Below are 18,743 nucleotides of genomic sequence, written 5' to 3'. Positions count from 1 at the left end.
CCCAGCCTACATGATAAATTTTCCAGTCGTATTGTAGAAAGAGGTTCCAAGGGATTAGGCTCCACAGGTGTAGATTGGGCTATGCTGTCTTTAAATTTAGATTCTCACCCCATGCTAAAACTAAATATTCAAGGATATGAATTTAATGGGCTACTGGATACAGGTGCAGACCTTAGCATCATCTCTCGTCAAGAATGGCCAAAACATTGGCCATTACAACAAGCCACTCAAACGCTTTGAGGCCTAGGAGTGGTGACTAATCCCCATAGAAGTGCAATGGTATTAGACTGAAAGGATCCTGAAGGAACTATACAGCCATATGTATTAGATCATCTTCCCGTAAATTTATGGGGATGAGATGGCCTAGATCAATTAGGTTTGACATTAACAAATAACATCAATCAAAATGCACCCACTATTATGGCTAGACAAGGTTTTAGGAAAGGAAAAAGATTAGAAAAACAAGAACAAGGTATAGCAGCACCAATAAAAATAGATCAAGGAACAGACAGACATGGGGTGGATTTTCAGAAGGGGCCACTGAGACAATAAAAATTACTTGGAAATCAGAAAGACCGATATGGGTTCCTCAGTGGCCCCTGACTAAAGAAAAGATACAAGCAGCCTATGACCTGGTCAAACAACAATTAGCGGAAGGACATATACAACCTTCTGTATCTCCCCATAATACTCCCATTTTTGTCATCAAAAAGAAATCTGGTAAATGGAGATTATTGCAAGATTTAAGAGCCATTAATAATGAGAGGGTTATTATGGAACCTGCTCAATCGGGGATTCCTCAATTTTCTGCTTTGCCAAAAACCTGGTATGTTTTAGTTATAGATATTAAAGATTGTTTTTTTTCAATTCCAATTCATCCTGAGGATAGTCGCAATAATCATAAGTTTTAAAATATATATATATAAATATATATTATTTTATATATTTTATATATTATTATGTATAATATTTTATATATAATTTTATTTTTATATATATAATATTTTATACATTTATATATATATATATATATATATACACACACACACACACACACACACAAACACACACACAAACACATACGCACACTGACAGGTTCAAGAAGCTCAAAGGCCAAAAATAATCAACAAAAAGATATTATATTAGAACTGCTGAAAGCAAAGCTAAAGCAAAAAATCTTGAATGTAGAGGCAATAAAAGACATACTATTAAAAAAAGAACTACAGCAGACTTATTATGAAAAACTATGCAAGCCAGAAGACAAAGGAGTGATTTCTTCAAAGTACTGAAGAAAGAAATGAGCAGATTATTCTATATCCAGTGAAAATGTCTTTCAAAAATGACTGAAATAAAATTCCTTTTAAGAAGCAAAGACAGGAGAATTCATACTCTGTGATTAACCCTTTAATATTTTCAATAAAAAATTTTTGCCAGAATGAACTTATTTGGGGTAGGAATCTGGACCTACAAACAGAAATAAAGAGCTCTAACAATGATTAAAATGAAGGTGCATATAGAAACTATACTACTTCCTCACATTGAAATGTTTTTAAAAATTATTGAATAGATAAAGAAAATGAAAAATTGCAACATATTTCAGATTTATAACTTACTTAAAAATAAAATAATAATAATTCCAAAAAGATAATATAAATTAATTAAAAGTTAATTCTCTTTCCTTTATACATGAAGAAGCACATGATTATCTAAAGTAAAAAAAATAAAAAAATTAAACTGTGACAATAAATGTTTATGCCATAATCCATATAATCATTAAAATAATTTTTCAAAAGAGGCATAAATAAAATAATCTAATAGTGGAGATAAGTATATCTACTTATCAGTATATCAGTAATTAGACCAAATATAAATTTTCTAAACTGATTATTTAAAATAATTGTTGGTTTTGATTTTAAAAGAGCAAGATTCATTAAATTTGGCTTTTATAAGTAGTTTAAAAATGCAGAAATGAGAAAATGTACCATTTGAACACCATAAAAATGGAAGTTGGAATGGAAAATATATGAAACATACTGAATTTCAGAAGAAAGAAATATCATCAGGAATAATATGGGATAGATCATATGTGTGTGCATACACATAATATATATGAAAAGTGTAAATGTGTATTTACAAAGTAATACTTCAAAAGAAATGAAACAAAAATGGGCAGTGAATGTATGACCTCTTCAACTGTTTTCTCATGGAATTACTTGTTTCTGCAATATTAATAAAAACAGTATTTAGTTTGAAAAAAAAACTTATAAAACTGACAGACAAATCCAAAATCATACTTGCGAAAGCAAAATCTTCTGTCTCAGTAACTGATGGATTAAATACAAAGAAAATTATTCAAGATAGAAAATATGTGAACAAAACTGTCAGGGAAATAGACCTACTCCTCTGCAATAGAAAGTGGAGTACAACAGGGGCAGAGTGCTAGGAGCCACTGCAAAGTATTACATTCATATGGAAATTGGGCTCCTACTGTTCACTTAGGCCCATTTGGGGACTCAAGTTACAAGACTCCTGGAGAGTTCCCATTGGTTGGGGAAGGATGGTAGGAGGGGGTTCCGGGGGAAGTGGAGCCCCCCGTGTCCGGTAGGGACACACGTGTGTGGGTGTGTGGACCGGCTTGTTAGGGGGACGCACACGGCCTCTCACAAAATAAAACTTTGTTTCAGTTCCATCTGGCTTGTGTTTTTGTGCTCAGCCGGATTGCAGCATCGCAAGCCGGCGTGCACTGACAGCGACCCGCGAAAGCGCCCAGCAGGAAGGCAGCAGGTGAAAACAGCAGCGGGCAGAAGCGGAGCCAAGGCTCACGCGGCCCCCGCCGTCCAGCCTGCAGCATTTTGGTGGCCCGTACGGGGAACGCCCAAAATTTATAGGTGAGTGATATCGCTCGCCCCTAAGGAAAGGCGACAGAATGGGTATTTTTGTTTTGATTTATTCTGCTTTTATTTCAGGCTCTCTAGCCTTACAATTTTTTCAGGCGAATTGGGAAAAATGGTTGGCTCAAGGTTTTAAGTTATTCGGCCCTGAGAAAGAAAAAATTGATATAATCATTTTTCTCCTCTCCGTTTCTGTTTCATTCTGTTTTGGCTTTCTTCTATCCTACCTTATTGGGTTACGTTACCTTTATAGTAGATTAGAATCTAGTAAAAAACAAACCGAAAGACTGTTAAGTAAATTGTTAGAGGTCCAGGCTATGGCAGAAAACTTATTAGGTCAAGCAAAACAAAAGGTCCCTCAAGCTAGTCAGACAGAAGAAAAATTGAAGAAGGCAAGCTTAGGGAAAAAACGACCCTCAGATAGGGAGGCTAGTACTAACTCCGTTCCATCACCAGAGGGCGTAATTCAACCAACAGCTTCACCTGTAGCTGAGCAGCCCTCAGTTTCCATAGGTGATGAACAGAATCCTGAGGCAGGACCCCAAAAGTTAGCATGCCCTGTAGTTGAGCGGGGAGAAGAAAGGGAACGAGTTTACCGTGCCTTAGATTTCAAAATAGTAAAGCAATTAAAGGAAGCTGTACAAACCTACGGGCCTGCGGCTCCCTTTACTGTCAGAATGGTCGAATCTATTACCAGCTGGGACTTAACACCAGAAGATTGGGCTAGCGTGTGTCACTCTGTGCTAAATGGAGGACAATATTTATTATGGAAAATTGCCAATGAGGAATTTTGCAGGGAGACAGCTAGGCGAAATGCAGCAGCAGGTTATCCTGAAAGAGATTCTCAAATGCTATTGGGGAAAGGACCTTATGAGGGTCAGAGGCAACAGATTAGATATGATCCTGGCGTATACGCTCAGATCACTATGAATGCAATTAAGGCATGGAAAACTTTGAAGGGACAAGGGGATTTACAAGGTCAACTATCTAAGATAACACAAGGAGTTAATGAGCCCTACGCTGACTTTGTAGCTAGACTTATTGAAACAGCCTCTAAGACATTTGAAAATACAGAACAGGCAATGCCATTTATAAAACAACTGGCTTATGACCAAGCAAATCGTTGCTGCAAAGAGGTCATTAGACCGTGGAAACATGGAGATTTAAACACATATATTAAATTATGTAGCGACATTGATGAACAAGGACAAGTCATGGCAGCTGAAGTAAAACAGGCTTTAGATACCAAACCAAAAACATGCTATAATTGCAATCAGAAAGGACATTTTAAAAGAAATTGCCCCATAGGAGGAGGGTTTAACAAAGCTAGGTATCAAAGGAGTAGAATCCCGGGTATTTGCCCACGATGCCATAGAGGGAGACATTGGGCTAATGAATGCCGTTCTCAAACCACCATAGAGGGTATTCCGTTATCAAAAAATGGACAAAGACCAAGTGTCTACCCACAATATCGTGGAGAAAGGTATCAGGCCCCGTTGTCAAAAAACGAATTGGAGGGCCCAATGCCCCGGGGCCCAAAGCCACAAATATACGGGGCAATGGAGGAACCCAGCAGCACCATCAAGGTAGTGCCCAGGACGCACTATCCATCAGATCCCTCATCAGACAAACTAGAGGGAGCGCAGGGTTGGACATCTGTGCCTCTGCCAGAGCAGTATTAACTCCAGAGATGGGAGTTCAAATCATTCCCACAGGAATAAAAGGACCTCTTCCCCAAGGAACAGTAGGCTTATTATTAGGACGCAGTTCTTCTACACTAAAAGGACTTATGATAAGTCCTGGGGTAATTGATCCCGATTATGAGGGTGAAATAAAAATTATAGCCAGTTCTCCAAGAGGTATATCCGTAATTTCATCAGGAGATAGAATAGCACAGTTATTAATAATACCCAGCCTACATGATGAATTTTCCAGTTGTAATGTAGAAAGAGGTTCCAAGGGATTAGGCTCCACAGGTGTAGATTGGGCTATGCTTTCTTTAAATTTAGATTCTCGCCCAATGCTAAAATTAAATATTCAAGGACATGATTTTAATGGGCTGCTGGACACAGGTGCTGACCTCAGCATCATATCTCGTCAGGAATGGCCAAAGCACTGGCCATTGCAACAAGCCACTCAAACGCTTCGAGGCCTAGGAGTGGCAACTAACCCCCATAGAAGTGCTATGGTATTAGATTGGAGGGATCCTGAAGGATGTGAAGGAACTATACAGCCTTATGTATTGGACCATCTTCCCATAAATTTATGGGGACGGGATGTCCTAGATCAATTAGGATTGACATTAACAAATAACGTCAATTCTAACGCGCCCACTAGTAGGGCTAAACAAGGCTTTAGAAAAGAAAAAGGATTAAGGAAACAAGATCAAGATATGATAGCACCAATTCAAATAGATCAAGAAATAAATAAACATGGATTGGGTTTTCAAAAAGGGCCACTGAGACAATCAAAATTACATGGAAATCAGAAAGACCAGTGTGGGTTCCTCAGTGGCCCCTGACTAAAGAAAAGATACAAGTAGCCCACGATCTGGTCAAACAACAATTAGCGGAAGGACATTTACAACCTTCCGTATCTCCCCATAATACTCCCATTTTTGTCATTAAAAAGAAATCTGGTAAATGGAGATTATTACAAGATTTAAGAGCCATTAATAATGAGATGGTTATTATGGGACCTGCTCAATCAGGGATTCCCCAATTGTCTGCTTTACCAAAAACCTGGCATGTGTTAACTATAGATATTAAGGATTGTTTCTTTTCAATTCCAATTCATCCCGAGGATAGTCCACATTTTGCATTTACTATCCCTGCACTAAATCATGAAGGTCCTGATCAGAGATATGAGTGGAAAGTTTTACCCCAGGGGATGGCGAACAGCCCGACTATGTGTCAAATTTATGTTAATAAAGCAATCCAGCCACTTAGAAATCAAAATCCTGAACTACAAATATTTCACTATATGGATGATGTGTTATTAGCACATAAAGATAAGAACACATTGCTAGAATGTTATGCCACACTTACAAACTTACTAAAAAATTATAATCTAGACATAGCAATAGATAAAGTACAATTAAATTTTCCAATTAATTATTTAGGAGTTTTATTATCCTCAACCATGGTCCGTCCACCAAAAATTCAAATACGAGTAGATCAACTCAAATCACTTAATGACTTTCAAAAATTATTGGGAGACATAAACTGGATAAGGCCTTACCTAGGCATACCAACAGGAGAATTAGGACCCTTATTTGATATCCTAAAAGGTCCATCAGATCCAAATTCACCCCGCATGTTAACGCCTGAAGCAAGAAAGGCATTAAAAATCATTGAAACATATATGGAAAATATGCATTTGGATAGAATTGATATAAGTTTGCCTTTATTATTTATTGTACTACCAACAAAAAATATTCCTACAGGAGTATTTTGGCAAGAAGGTCCATTATTGTGGATACATTTATCGTATTCCCCTAATACTATTCTTACTAGATATCCTGAGGCTGTAGGACAATTAATACTCAAAGGGATAAAAGCAGCGAAGGGAGTGTTTGGGATTTCTCCCAATAAAATTATTACTCCATATACTATGGATCAAATTGATGAGTTAGCTAATGAGTTAAATACTTGGGCAATAATCATGTGTAAATCTAGTGTCTCATTTGATAATCACTTGCCATCTAATCCCTTGTTGTCCTTTTGGTCTAAGCATCCTGTAGTTTTTCCTAAAATGACAAAAAAAAACCCTATCATGAATGCTCCAAATATATTCACTGATGGGTCAAACAATGGTACAGCAGCGGTAGTTACCCCTGATCAAACTTTTACATTTTTAGTACCCAAACAATCAGCTCAAAAGGTAGAGCTCAATGCAGTATTACAAGCTTTTATGATGTTCAAAGATTCTGTATTTAATTTATTCTCTGATAGCCAGTATGTAGTTAATGCTATAGCATCCCTTGAAGATGCTGGTAGGATTTCTCCTTCCTCTACTGTTTTCTCTTTGTTTTCTGCTATACAAACTCTAATCTGGGACAGAAAAGATCCATTCTTTATTGGACATATCAGGGCACATACAGGGTTGCCTGGAGCCCTTAGTTTGGGTAATGAACTAGCAGATAAATCTACACATGACATACATATTTTCTCCACAATAGAAGAAGCTATAAATTTTCATAAAAGGTTCCATGTCAATGCTAATACCTTACAAAAACGTTTTAAAATAACTAAGGAACAAGCCAGACATATAATAAAACAATGTCAAAATTGTGTGACATTTTTACCACAAGTTAATCTTGGAGTCAATCCTAGAGGACTGATACCTAACCATATTTGGCAGATGGACGTTACACACTTGCCAGAATTTGGAAAATTAAAATATTTACATGTTACAGTTGATACTTCTTCTGGATTTTTAATGGGCTCCCTTCATGCCGGAGAAAAAACTAAAGATGTTATAGCTCATTGCTTACAAAATTTTGCCACTGTGGGTGTTCCTAAACAGTTAAAAACTGATAACGCTCCTGGTTATACGTCTAACTCTTTTAAACAATTTTGCTCATCATTTGGCATTACTCATATAACAGGAATCCCATACAATCCACAGGGTCAAGGCATAGTTGAAAGAGCTCATCAAACTATTAAAATGTACTTATTAAAACAAAAGGAAGGAATTGGAAAAGGGTATATATCCCCCAAAGATAAACTTAAAATAACCCTTTTTACTCTAAACTTTCTAAATTTGGATTCATCAGGACTTAGTGCTGCGGAAAGACATATGTATCCGAAAAATGTACATAAGCCTAAGGTACTTTGGAAAGATATTCTAACAGGACAATGGAAAGGTCCGGACCCAGTAATAGTCTGGAGTCGGGGCTCCGTCTGTGTTTTTCCACAGGAGGAACAGCAACCAATTTGGATTCCAGAGAGATTAACTAAAACAATTTCTACAGAAAAAGAAGATGATTTGACTCAAATCCATAACAGCTGATATCCAGAGCTCCAGCTTGGCTATTCTTACATCTACAACAGTGATTTACCACGGTGCCTTTTTCAATATCTATTTTATTATTACATTTTTCCCACATCATAAGGTTCTATTTTATTTATTTATTTATTTTCTCTTTCTTTTTGAGCTCATACAAACCTAGGTTAATGTTTTTCTGATCAGTTTTATTTTTTGACTGTGTTTTATTTTTTTTTTTTTAACTGTAAAGTTTTTAAACATTGCAATGGAGATTTCACCTAGGTATAGCTACAAGGCCTTTATTTACTATTGTCTTATATGTTCTATGTTATGTATGCACTGTTTTGTGTTGTATGTCTGTATGTGTGTATGTCCATATTTCATTTATAAGGAGCGCTCATGTATAAATAGATATAAATGGATCCAAAAAAAAAAAAAAAAAAAAAAAAAAAAAAAAATCACGTGACTTATATGGTTTAATTTAAATTAGGTAAACAGCTGTTATAAATTTTGCTTTTAAAGGTGGTTAACAGATCTGTTTGTTTACTTTCACCTTTCCTTTTCATTATATTTAACAATTCTGTTCAAGATAATGTCTCTTTAGCACCATGGCCAGAATTCCCATCTCCATCCCAATGCCGGTGAAGACTAAGATAAAACCAAACTACAACTTCTATGATAGCTATCACAGTAAACTATATAAACTGATACATCAATCAATATAACTCAATAAGTATCCTCAATCAAGGACTTAATTTACTTTGGGAGAAAATGGACATATTGACAGACTCCTCCACTTTGAACTGCTCAATCAAGGACTTAATTTACTTTGGGAGGAAATGGACATATTGATAGACTCCTCCACTTTGAACTGCTTACACAACTTGCCTGGACTATGTATCACCTGTATGCATTGTGCTCTATTTGTTGATACAGTGAATTATGGTAGTGCTGAAATATCTTAGCTGCTGTGTCACCAGTGTTACTGTTCTTCCTAAGGAGCCGTCAATTGGCTTGGTGTCGTGGCATTTCTGTATCTTCCTCCCTTCTACTAGTGATGGTCTAAAACTTGGGGGCCAACAGAGGTGAGGCAAGAACCTCACCCCCCCACTGGCACCAAGGTTAAATTTGGGGGCCAACAGAGGTGAGGCAAGAACCTCACCCCCCCACTGGTGCTTAGGCCTATCCACAAGCATGGCTATGCTAGACCGGTAGTCAGTGACGGGTTGATCTGATTACAGTGGATTCAACCTAAGACAGGAAACTGACGTGTAAAAGTCAGTTCTCCCATGACGGGTAAGAACCACATGTTAAATTGGACAACCTACCAGGCACGGTCCCTAGCCACATTGCCATTGCTTAATTAAACAGAAGGGGGCAGATGCTAGGAGCCACTGCAAAGTATTACATTCATATGGAAATTGGGCTCCTACTGTTCACTTAGGCCCATTTGGGGACTCAAGTTACAAGACTCCTGGAGAGTTCCCATTGGTTGGGGAAGGATGGTAGGAGGGGGTTCCGGGGGAAGTGGAGCCCCCCGTGTCCGGTAGGGACACACGTGTGTGGGTGTGTGGACCGGCTTGTTAGGGGGACGCACACGGCCTCTCACAAAATAAAACTTTGTTTCAGTTCCATCTGGCTTGTGTTTTTGTGCTCAGCCGGATTGCAGCATCGCAAGCCGGCGTGCACTGACAGCGACCCGCGAAAGCGCCCAGCAGGAAGGCAGCAGGTGAAAACAGCAGCGGGCAGAAGCGGAGCCAAGGCTCACGCGGCCCCCGCCGTCCAGCCTGCAGCAGCAGAGTATACATTCCATAATGGAATTAAACTAGAAATCAGTGAGAAAGATACCTGGAGATTCCCCCCAATACTTGGAAACAACACATTTCCAGGGAACTCATAGTTCAAAGCAGAAGACTCTAGGAAATTTTTAAAATATATTTTGAATCAAATGGAAATAAATATGCAACATAGCAAAATTTGTGTGATGCAGCTAAGGGTGTATATAGAGAGAAATTTTACTATTTCATAGATTAGAAAAGAAGGTCTAAAACCAATAATCTACTCATACTTCAAGAAGTTAGAGAATAAAGGGAAAATTAAACCTAAATCAAGTAGAAAGAAGGAGATAATGAAGCTTAGAAATTATATCAAAAAATTAAAATAAAACCCAGAAAACAATACTCAACAAATCTGACAAACCTCTAGTCAGGTTAACTAACAGAAATTACCAGGAACAGGAATAAATGAGAGAAAGACAGAGTGAAATTATGATTTTTCCTCACAGAAATTAAAATAACAAAGCGTTACAACAAACAACTCTATACTATAGAGTCAATAATTTAAGCAACACAGATAATTTGTAGTCTATAAGAATTCACTGGGACAGAAATAATCTATAGTCATATACAGATATAATAAATGTAATTATATATGTTCTAAAAGAGAAAACAATAGGTGCCATTGGATTTCAACACAGTTTACCAAATATTTAAGCAAAATGTAATATCAACCCTACAAATCTCTTTCAGAAAATAGAAGAGAAGGGGACATAAATTTTTGAATAATTTTATCAGGCCAACATTACCCCAATACAAAAACCAATGACAAGAAAATAAAACTATCAACCAATATGGCATATACACAGGATGATCCTTCACAAAATATAAGCAAATTCAAAGCAGCATTATATGAAAATGATAATACATCATGACCAAGTGGGTGTTCTTCTAGGAATACAAGTTTAGATCCATAATTCATATTCAAAATAATTCACTATAGTAACACACTAAGTAAGAAAAACCATATCAATAAATGCAATAAAAGCATTTCTCAAAAGTTAATATTCGTTCTTGAAACAACCTCTTAGCAAAACAGGAATAAAACTATGTCTCTTTAGCCTAGAAACCAATAACAATTAAAAAACTATAGATAACATCAAATGAAATGTTCCCCCCTAACATTAAGGAAAGGATGAAATGTTTGTTCCCATCAGTGCTTTTCAATACCATAATAGAAGTCCTAGCTCAGGCAACAAAAGAAGAAAAATAAACAAAATGCATACATATTAAAAAGAAATCAAAGTTTCTTTATTTAAGGACACTTTGATTTTTCTACTTAGAAAATCTGAAACTACATGAAAGCTTCTAAAATATGCAAACTTACTTATTTGCCTAAATAAGTAAATTTAATAAAATACAGAATACAGGATACAAGGTTATTATAAAAACAATATACTTCTAGTGCCAAAAAGAAATATTGGGATGAATTTTAAATTATCAAAAATATCAAGTGGTATAAATTAATATTCACTATAAAAGGACCAAATAAAACAAAGCACATATGTATAAATCTAATAAAATATGTACATGATTTGTATGTTGAGCACTACAAAACACTGATAAAGGAAACAAAGGATTTTCCAAATGCATGAAGATCTATATGATTTCCGTAGACTAGATGGTTCAATTATATTATTACATGAATTCTACCCAACTTAAAATACATTAAATGCAATCCTGGCCAAAATCCCTACAGAGTTTTCCGTAGATATCAACAAACTGATTCTAAAATCTATTTGGAAAAGCAAAGAAACTCTAATGGCCAAAACAATTACAAGAAAAAAGAAGCGAAAAACATGGGAGGATTCACCATGTCCAATGTCAAGACTTAATATAAAGAATCTGCAGTAATCAAGAGAGTGTGGTGTTGGTAAAAGGTTGAAAATATACATCAACAGGAAAGAGCAGAGAGCCCATAAATAGAACCACACATCATCAGCTTATTCACAACTGGACAAGATGCTAAGGCAATTCAGTTAAGGTTAGTCTTACTTGAAAAGATTGTCTTTTCAACCAATTATACTGCAACAGACATATTATATAACAAAACAAAACCTGGATATGTACCTCAAGCAAATCACCTCAAAATGTACCATCTCTAAACATAAAATTTGTAAAATGTCTAGATAGTAACCATTTTACCAAGTAGGTATCTTCTAACATCAGGTTATAACCTAAAATATACACAATAAATTTATTTCTTAAAAAGTAAAATCTGTAGATGAAAACACAGGAGAAAATGAGTGACCATGGGTGTGGTGATGGCTATTTAGGCAGAGCAACAAATGCAATATCCATTAAAAAAAACAATCAGTTGGACTTTATTCATCCTAAAAAAAAATTATTCTGTGAGAAACACAGTTAAGATAACAAAAAGACAATACACCATAGGAGGAATACTTGGAATTACATATATGATAGAAATGCACAGAACTCTAAAATTTTGAAGAAGACCACTCAATGATATTATGAGCAAGGGATATGACCAGACACTTCATCAGAGAAGGCTATAAGAATGACCCATAAGCATATGAAAAGATGCACACTGTTATTAGCCACAGGGCAATGTAAATTAAAACCACAATGAGATGTCACTACACACCTATCAGAAGAGTTAAAATTAAAAATACCAATCTTACACATTTTTCTGAGGAGGTGGAAAAACTACAACTCTCAAACGTTGCTAGTGCTAATATAAAATTCTACATTCAATTTAGAAACATTGGGCATTACAACTTAATACACTTGCCATATGGTCTAGCCATTCCACTCCTCAGAATTTACTTTATGTGAATTAAGGCATACGTCCATTATAAAACTTGAGTACAAATGTTCAAAAAAGCTTTATTTGTAATAACCAGAAACGGGAAACGTCCAAATATCCATCAATAGGTAAATATAAATAGATCAAATATAGCATATCTAGAGAAAGGGATTCTATATAGCAATAAGAAGAAATGAACTATTGAGATACAATCCACAGGGTTGATTCTCAAAATAATTGTTACATTTTTTAAAATCCAGATGTGTATATCATTTATTATTTCATTTATATAAAATTCTAAAGCATTTAAACATTTGTCAGGAAAATAGGTTCATGGATGCCTGAAGATAAAAGAGAGGGAGGAAAGGGCAGCATTACCAAGGGGCAGGAGGAAGCACGGCCTAGTTCTGTGTATGTTCATAATCTTGAGTGTGGGGATGGTTGCAAGGGTGTATGCACGTTCAAACTTAGCAAACTGTGCAATTTAAATATGTGCAGCTTATTGCATATTAGCTATGCAACAATAAAGCTATTAAAAATTGAAATAATTCCAACCTGTAAGTATTTATTCAGCAAGATTCAATGTAAAATAAAAGTAGCACTTCCCCATCCCCCTAATCATTGAGATCTGGATGTCACAGACCCTTGAAATGCAGATTTGACTTCCTAATCAGCACCATTTTTCAAACCTTTGATTTTGTCTTCTTTTTCTTCTCCTGTTTTAACATCAGAGGCCCAAGCCAAAAGCAGTCATCTCTTGCCATCAGTCAGGCTTTGTCTTTAATATTTAATTAAGGATGAAATGAGAGAATCATTTGATTCTTCACCCCCATCAATTATTTTTGCTTCAAACTGCGTGAGAGCTAATGTGCTTCAGAAGAGGTGGCTGTTAGTTAAATCGCATAAATATTGAACAATTCACACCTATTTTATGTAATCGCTGCCTGTACGTGGTTCACAACCAGCACAGTAGGGAATTTTGGAGGAAGGCTGGGCTATGCAGCGCAAAGGCAGTGAGAGCATCCAAAATGGACTTTGCTCAGATGTCAGATTGTGCTGAAGCACACAAGAAGGAATCATTTGAGCTAATAATCACTAACATTTATTGAATACTTACTATATGCATTGTGCTCTGGGCTAAGCATTTCAATTGTACACTTTTACTCTTTGAGCTATTTTTAAATTAGCATCATTATCTTTATGTACAAGGAGACTAAAACTTAGGAGGCTGAAGACTCTTGGCTAGGACCAAAGAGCTTATAAATGAGATATTTGCCTTGGAGATCCACATCTGCTTTGATTCCAAATGGATGGACTGGGCAATCAGCCTCCTCAATAAGAGTGTATCCTATTCTTCAGAGTCTTGCCTCTAAGTGTCAATCCTAGGGGAAAACAGAAGGAAAACCAGGAAAAGTGAGAAAGTATACCTTGGTGAGGAGGAAATAAACTCCATGAGTCCAATATCCATATGGGTCTCTTGGAAACCTTTATATTTAACATAAAGCTCTATGCCTAGCACATGTTAGGTTCTTAATAGCTGCTGAACTGAATGGCTGAGGGTGTGTGTGTGTGTGTGTGTGTGTGTGTGTGTGTTTTAATCCTCGCCTTTTTGAACTAACTGGTCCTCATTTAAAACCATGAATAAGCAACTCTCTTTAAGGGAAGGAAGAAACAGGCATGTGCTAAATGTGTTGTTCAGAAGTACACAAATACCAGACACTGCATGCAGTGACCGGTCAACTGTCAGTCGGCACTCATAGGCATATCTGTATTTAGGGAAAGTGGTAGTTAGGGAGCAGGAGTATACTGTGACACAGACAATTAAGCAATCTTGCTGAAATAAATTCAATCAAGTCAGTTAGTGGGAGTCTGCCACAGTGATTACTTTGAACACACAGCCAGTTCAGTTGCGAGATTGGCATTGCGCCCAAGTGGAAACCCAGCAGAGACCCTTCTCTACTATGGTCATCACTCACCTTACACCTCCCTACTCTGCTGTGTCTCAGTCATTCAATATTGGCCTTTGCAGACAGGAAACAGACAAACTTAGCTAGCGATTTGGCTGCCGTTGTGAGTGCTCAATTATTTTCAACAAGATGTTGGATGAGTTCATATGCCAAAGTTTGCAGGACAACTCTTCACAGGGAAAACCATGACCAAAAAGAATCCCAAAGGTTATTATCTTGCCCTGGTTAAAAAAAAAAAGAGAGAGAGAGAGAGAGAGAGAAATGTTTCAATCTGCATTGGTTATTAGTGAGCTGGCTTCTGCAGAAATACCCCAGGATGCTGCAGTCACAGTTGACTCACAGACTACAGCATTGACATACTTTGAGAAAACAGCTTGATACACATGTACTCCATTGTTGCTATACATATAATCTGGAGGCCAGAAAACTCATATTATGGAACCAATTGTATTTGAAGATGAAACTCACAGTACTTATTAATGAACATGTACCATTGGGTGCTTCCTACCTTACAAGCTTGGGTGCTTCCTACCTTATTTCTTGTAAGGAAAAGAAAAAAAAAAGCAGTGTTGTAGTAACAAGATCATTACCATTGGAATCACAGTAGAATTTGAAATCTGAATCTACTGCTTATGAGCTGTGTGACACTTGACAAGAATCTAACCTCTCTGAGTCTCAATTATCTTTTCTGAACAATAGGGATACTCATGGCAACTTTAGAGACCTTTTTATAATTACATTTAAAAATGAATAAAAAGTATTTGTTATTTAGTAAGTTCTTAATAAATATGTGTTTGAACATTTTATAGCATGTAAATTATATATAAAAACTATGGACCTCCTAAGAAATGTTCAGTCTATCTGGAGAGAGAATTTTTAAAATTTTTCTGTTTCTAGTATTTCTTTATATTTGTACATGATATGGGGGTTCATTTTGACATAGTCATACAAGTATGGAATATAATTTGTTCCAATTCAGTCCCCAGTACTTCCTCTTTCTCTCCCCTCCTCCCTCCTATTTATTTATAGTTAAGCTATTTTTTTACAGTTTCTTAAATTGATAAAGCGAAATTTACTGTGGTATATTCATGTAAGTGCATTGCATAATTTGGTCAATTTCATCCCACAGCTTCTTCCTTTTCTCATCCTTCTTCCATACAATCTATCCCCCTCCTCAACTGATCTACCTTCAATTTTTATGGGGTTCCCTCTCCTTCATTGTGTTATTATTTTGGTCTAGTTTCCACATATGAGAGAAAATATTCAGCCCTTGATTTTTAGTCTGGCTTACTTCACTGAGCATGATGTCCTCCAGTGTCATCCATTCACTAGCAAATGCCAAAATTTCATTGCTCTTAATGGTGAGTAGAACTTTACTGTGCACACAGAGCACATTTTCTTTATCTCTTCATCTGTTGACTGGCACCTGGGCTGGTTCAATAATGTGGCTATTGTAAACTGTGCTGCTATAAACATTGATGGGGCTGCATTCCCATTGTATGCTGATTTTATTTCTTTAGGATAACTACCAAGGATTGGGATGGCTGGGTCATATGGTAGTTCCAATTCTCTGTCTTTTCATACTGCTTTCCAAAGTGGTTGCACAAATTTGCAGTCCTACCAACAATGTATTTGTGTATTATTTTTCTTCACATCTTCATCAGCATTTATTATTATTTGTATTCTTGATGATTTCCATTCTAACTGAAGTGAGACTGAATCTCAATATAGTTTTGATCACACTTCCTTGATTGCTAGGGGTGTTGAACTTTGTTTATATATTTGTTAACCATTTGTATTTCTCCTTTTAAGAATTCCCAGAAGACATCTAGAGCTGATAAGCAAATTCAGAAAAATAACAGGATATAAGATAAAAAAAAAACATAAATCAGTCTCTTTCCTGTACTCTAACAGTGAGTCTGCTGAGAAAGAAATCAGGAAAATTATCTCATTCACAATAACCTCAAAAAATGAAACAAAATACACAGGAGTAAATCTAACCAAGGAGGTGAATGACCTCTACAATGAAAACTACAGAACACTGAAGAAATAAATTGAAGAAGACCTTAGAATAAAGGACAGAAATTGTCAAAATGGCTATACACCAATTGCAATATACAGATTCAATGCGATTCCCCATCAAAATATCAATAACATTCTTCACAGAACTAGAAAAAAGCAGTCCTAAAATTCATTTGGAAGAATGAAAGACCCATAATAGCCAAAGCAATCCTGAGCAAGAAGAGTGATGCAGGAGGCATCACAATCCCTGATCTCAAATTATGCCCCAGAGCTATAGCATGGTATTGGCATAACAAAAATAGCATGGTATTGGCATCAAAATAGACATGAAGACCAATGGAATAGAAGATAGAGACAAATCCACATAGAAACAGTCATCTGATCCTTAACAAAGGAGTCAAAAACATATGTTGGAGAAAAAATAGCCTTGTTAACAAATAGTTGGGAAAACAGGATATCCATATGTACAAGAATGAAACTAGGTCCTATCTTTTACCCTACAGAAAAGTCAACTCAAAGTAGATCAAAGACATAGGAATTAGAAGAAACTTTGAAACTGATAGAAGAAAATACATACTCAACATTGTAACATATTGGCACTGGCACTAACTTTCTTAACAAGACCCCTAAAGCTCAAGAGATAAAACCAATAATCAATAAGAAAGAATATTATTTAGAGTTTATCAGAAATATCAAATCAAGTATTTAATTGAATAATAGTTTAATATTCATAAATTTTAAATGTTTGCTTTTGTCATAATCAGTCTTTATTTTTCTATAACTAGCTGCTGAGTTTCCAAATTGCTTAACACATTTATAATCCCAGAGTAAATTTCAGAATAGTTTTTTAATTTGGCTACCATACACAAGACACCTTTGCTGAAGTACTCAGATCTACCAATTAGTCTTCATGAATATTTCTTTTGAATTTCCTACACCTTCTGATTATTCATGTAATTTTCCTGGATGCACATTTTTAGATGTGTATTTACACTGAAAAAAGACCATCATATAGTCTAGCTTTTCAAGCTAATTCTAGTTTTTCAAGGCAAATTATCTATTATTTGTTTAATGATTAAATTTATATAACACTTAATGGATTAGAAAATAATAACCCATATGTTTTGGAGGGATCTAGTCTTAACTTTTTTTTTAAATTTGAAATAACTACATACTCACAGAAAGGTACAAAACAACAAAGAAAAATGTCAGCAAGGTCCCATGGACCTTCATCTGGATTTTGGGGTGACTTGAAGCAAGTTCTCTCAATATAGCATCTTCAATAGCTACTATGCAAAATTAAAAAATGGGATATTGATATTGGTAGTACAATCCATTGATCTTATTCATGTTTCAACAGTTTTACATGTGCTCAATCTCTCATTCTATGTACGCATGTGCATGCATGTAGAACTCTACATACTTGTCACATGTGTAGTTTCATGTAAACACCACCATAATCAAGATAAAGAATTTTCCCATTTCCAGAAGGCTTCATCTTGCTATTGTTTTATCTTCCCACTCCCATTCCTAATATCTGGCAACCACCTGCATATTCTCTATCTCTACAGTATTGCAATTTCAATGATGGTATATAAATGGAACCATGGAACATGTCATCCCCTGAGATCAACTTTCTTATTCAGTATGATACCCTAGAAATCCATCCAGGTTGTTGCCTATATCAATAATCCATTCCTTGTTGTTTCTGCAAAATATTCTGTGATATGGAGGTACCTTAGATTAAGCATTCACCAATTGAAGGACATGGAGATTATTTCTGGTTTGAGGCACTATGAATAAAGTTGCTATGAACATTCAAATACAGGTTTATACAGGAACACACATTGTCATTTCTCTGAGATAGATGCCCAAGAGTACAATTGCTGAGTCATTCATGTGGTAATTGCTTGTTTAATTTTATGAAAATCTTTCAAACTGTTTTCCAGAATGACTATACCATTTTACATCTGAATGAGTAATATATGAGTGATCCAATTCCACAAATTTTTGCTAGCACTGGGTGCCATTACTATTTTTGCTTTCAGCTATTCAAACTAGTATATAGTGATACCTCATTGTGGTTTAGTTTGTATTTCTCTATTGACTAATGATGCAGGACACCTTTTCAGGGTTTATCTGTCCCCGCATGCTCTCTTTGGTGATATGTCTGCTCATGTTTTCTGCCTATTTTATAATTGAATTGTGTTTCTTTATTGTTTAGTTTTGAGAATTCTTTATATTCTAGATACAATCTTTAATGGAAATGTAG

The 18,743-nt window shown here is 35.9% G+C and overlaps 1 long non-coding RNA gene across 1 annotated transcript; it reads left to right on the top strand.

Moving 5' to 3' along the window:
* The first annotated feature begins 2,440 nt into the window (after positions 1-2,440).
* On the top strand, positions 2,441-9,512 carry LOC144377809 (uncharacterized). Its single transcript, XR_013438977.1, has 2 exons — positions 2,441-2,888; positions 7,812-9,512. It is a non-coding gene; the product is annotated as an uncharacterized LOC144377809 (long non-coding RNA).
* Positions 9,513-18,743: the final 9,231 nt, after the last annotated feature.

Source organism: Ictidomys tridecemlineatus, chromosome 5, assembly GCF_052094955.1.
Source record: "Ictidomys tridecemlineatus isolate mIctTri1 chromosome 5, mIctTri1.hap1, whole genome shotgun sequence".
Taxonomy (NCBI): domain Eukaryota; kingdom Metazoa; phylum Chordata; class Mammalia; order Rodentia; family Sciuridae; genus Ictidomys; species Ictidomys tridecemlineatus.
The sequence above is the reverse complement of the archived record's forward strand: the minus strand, read 5'-3'. Positions and strand labels throughout refer to the sequence as shown.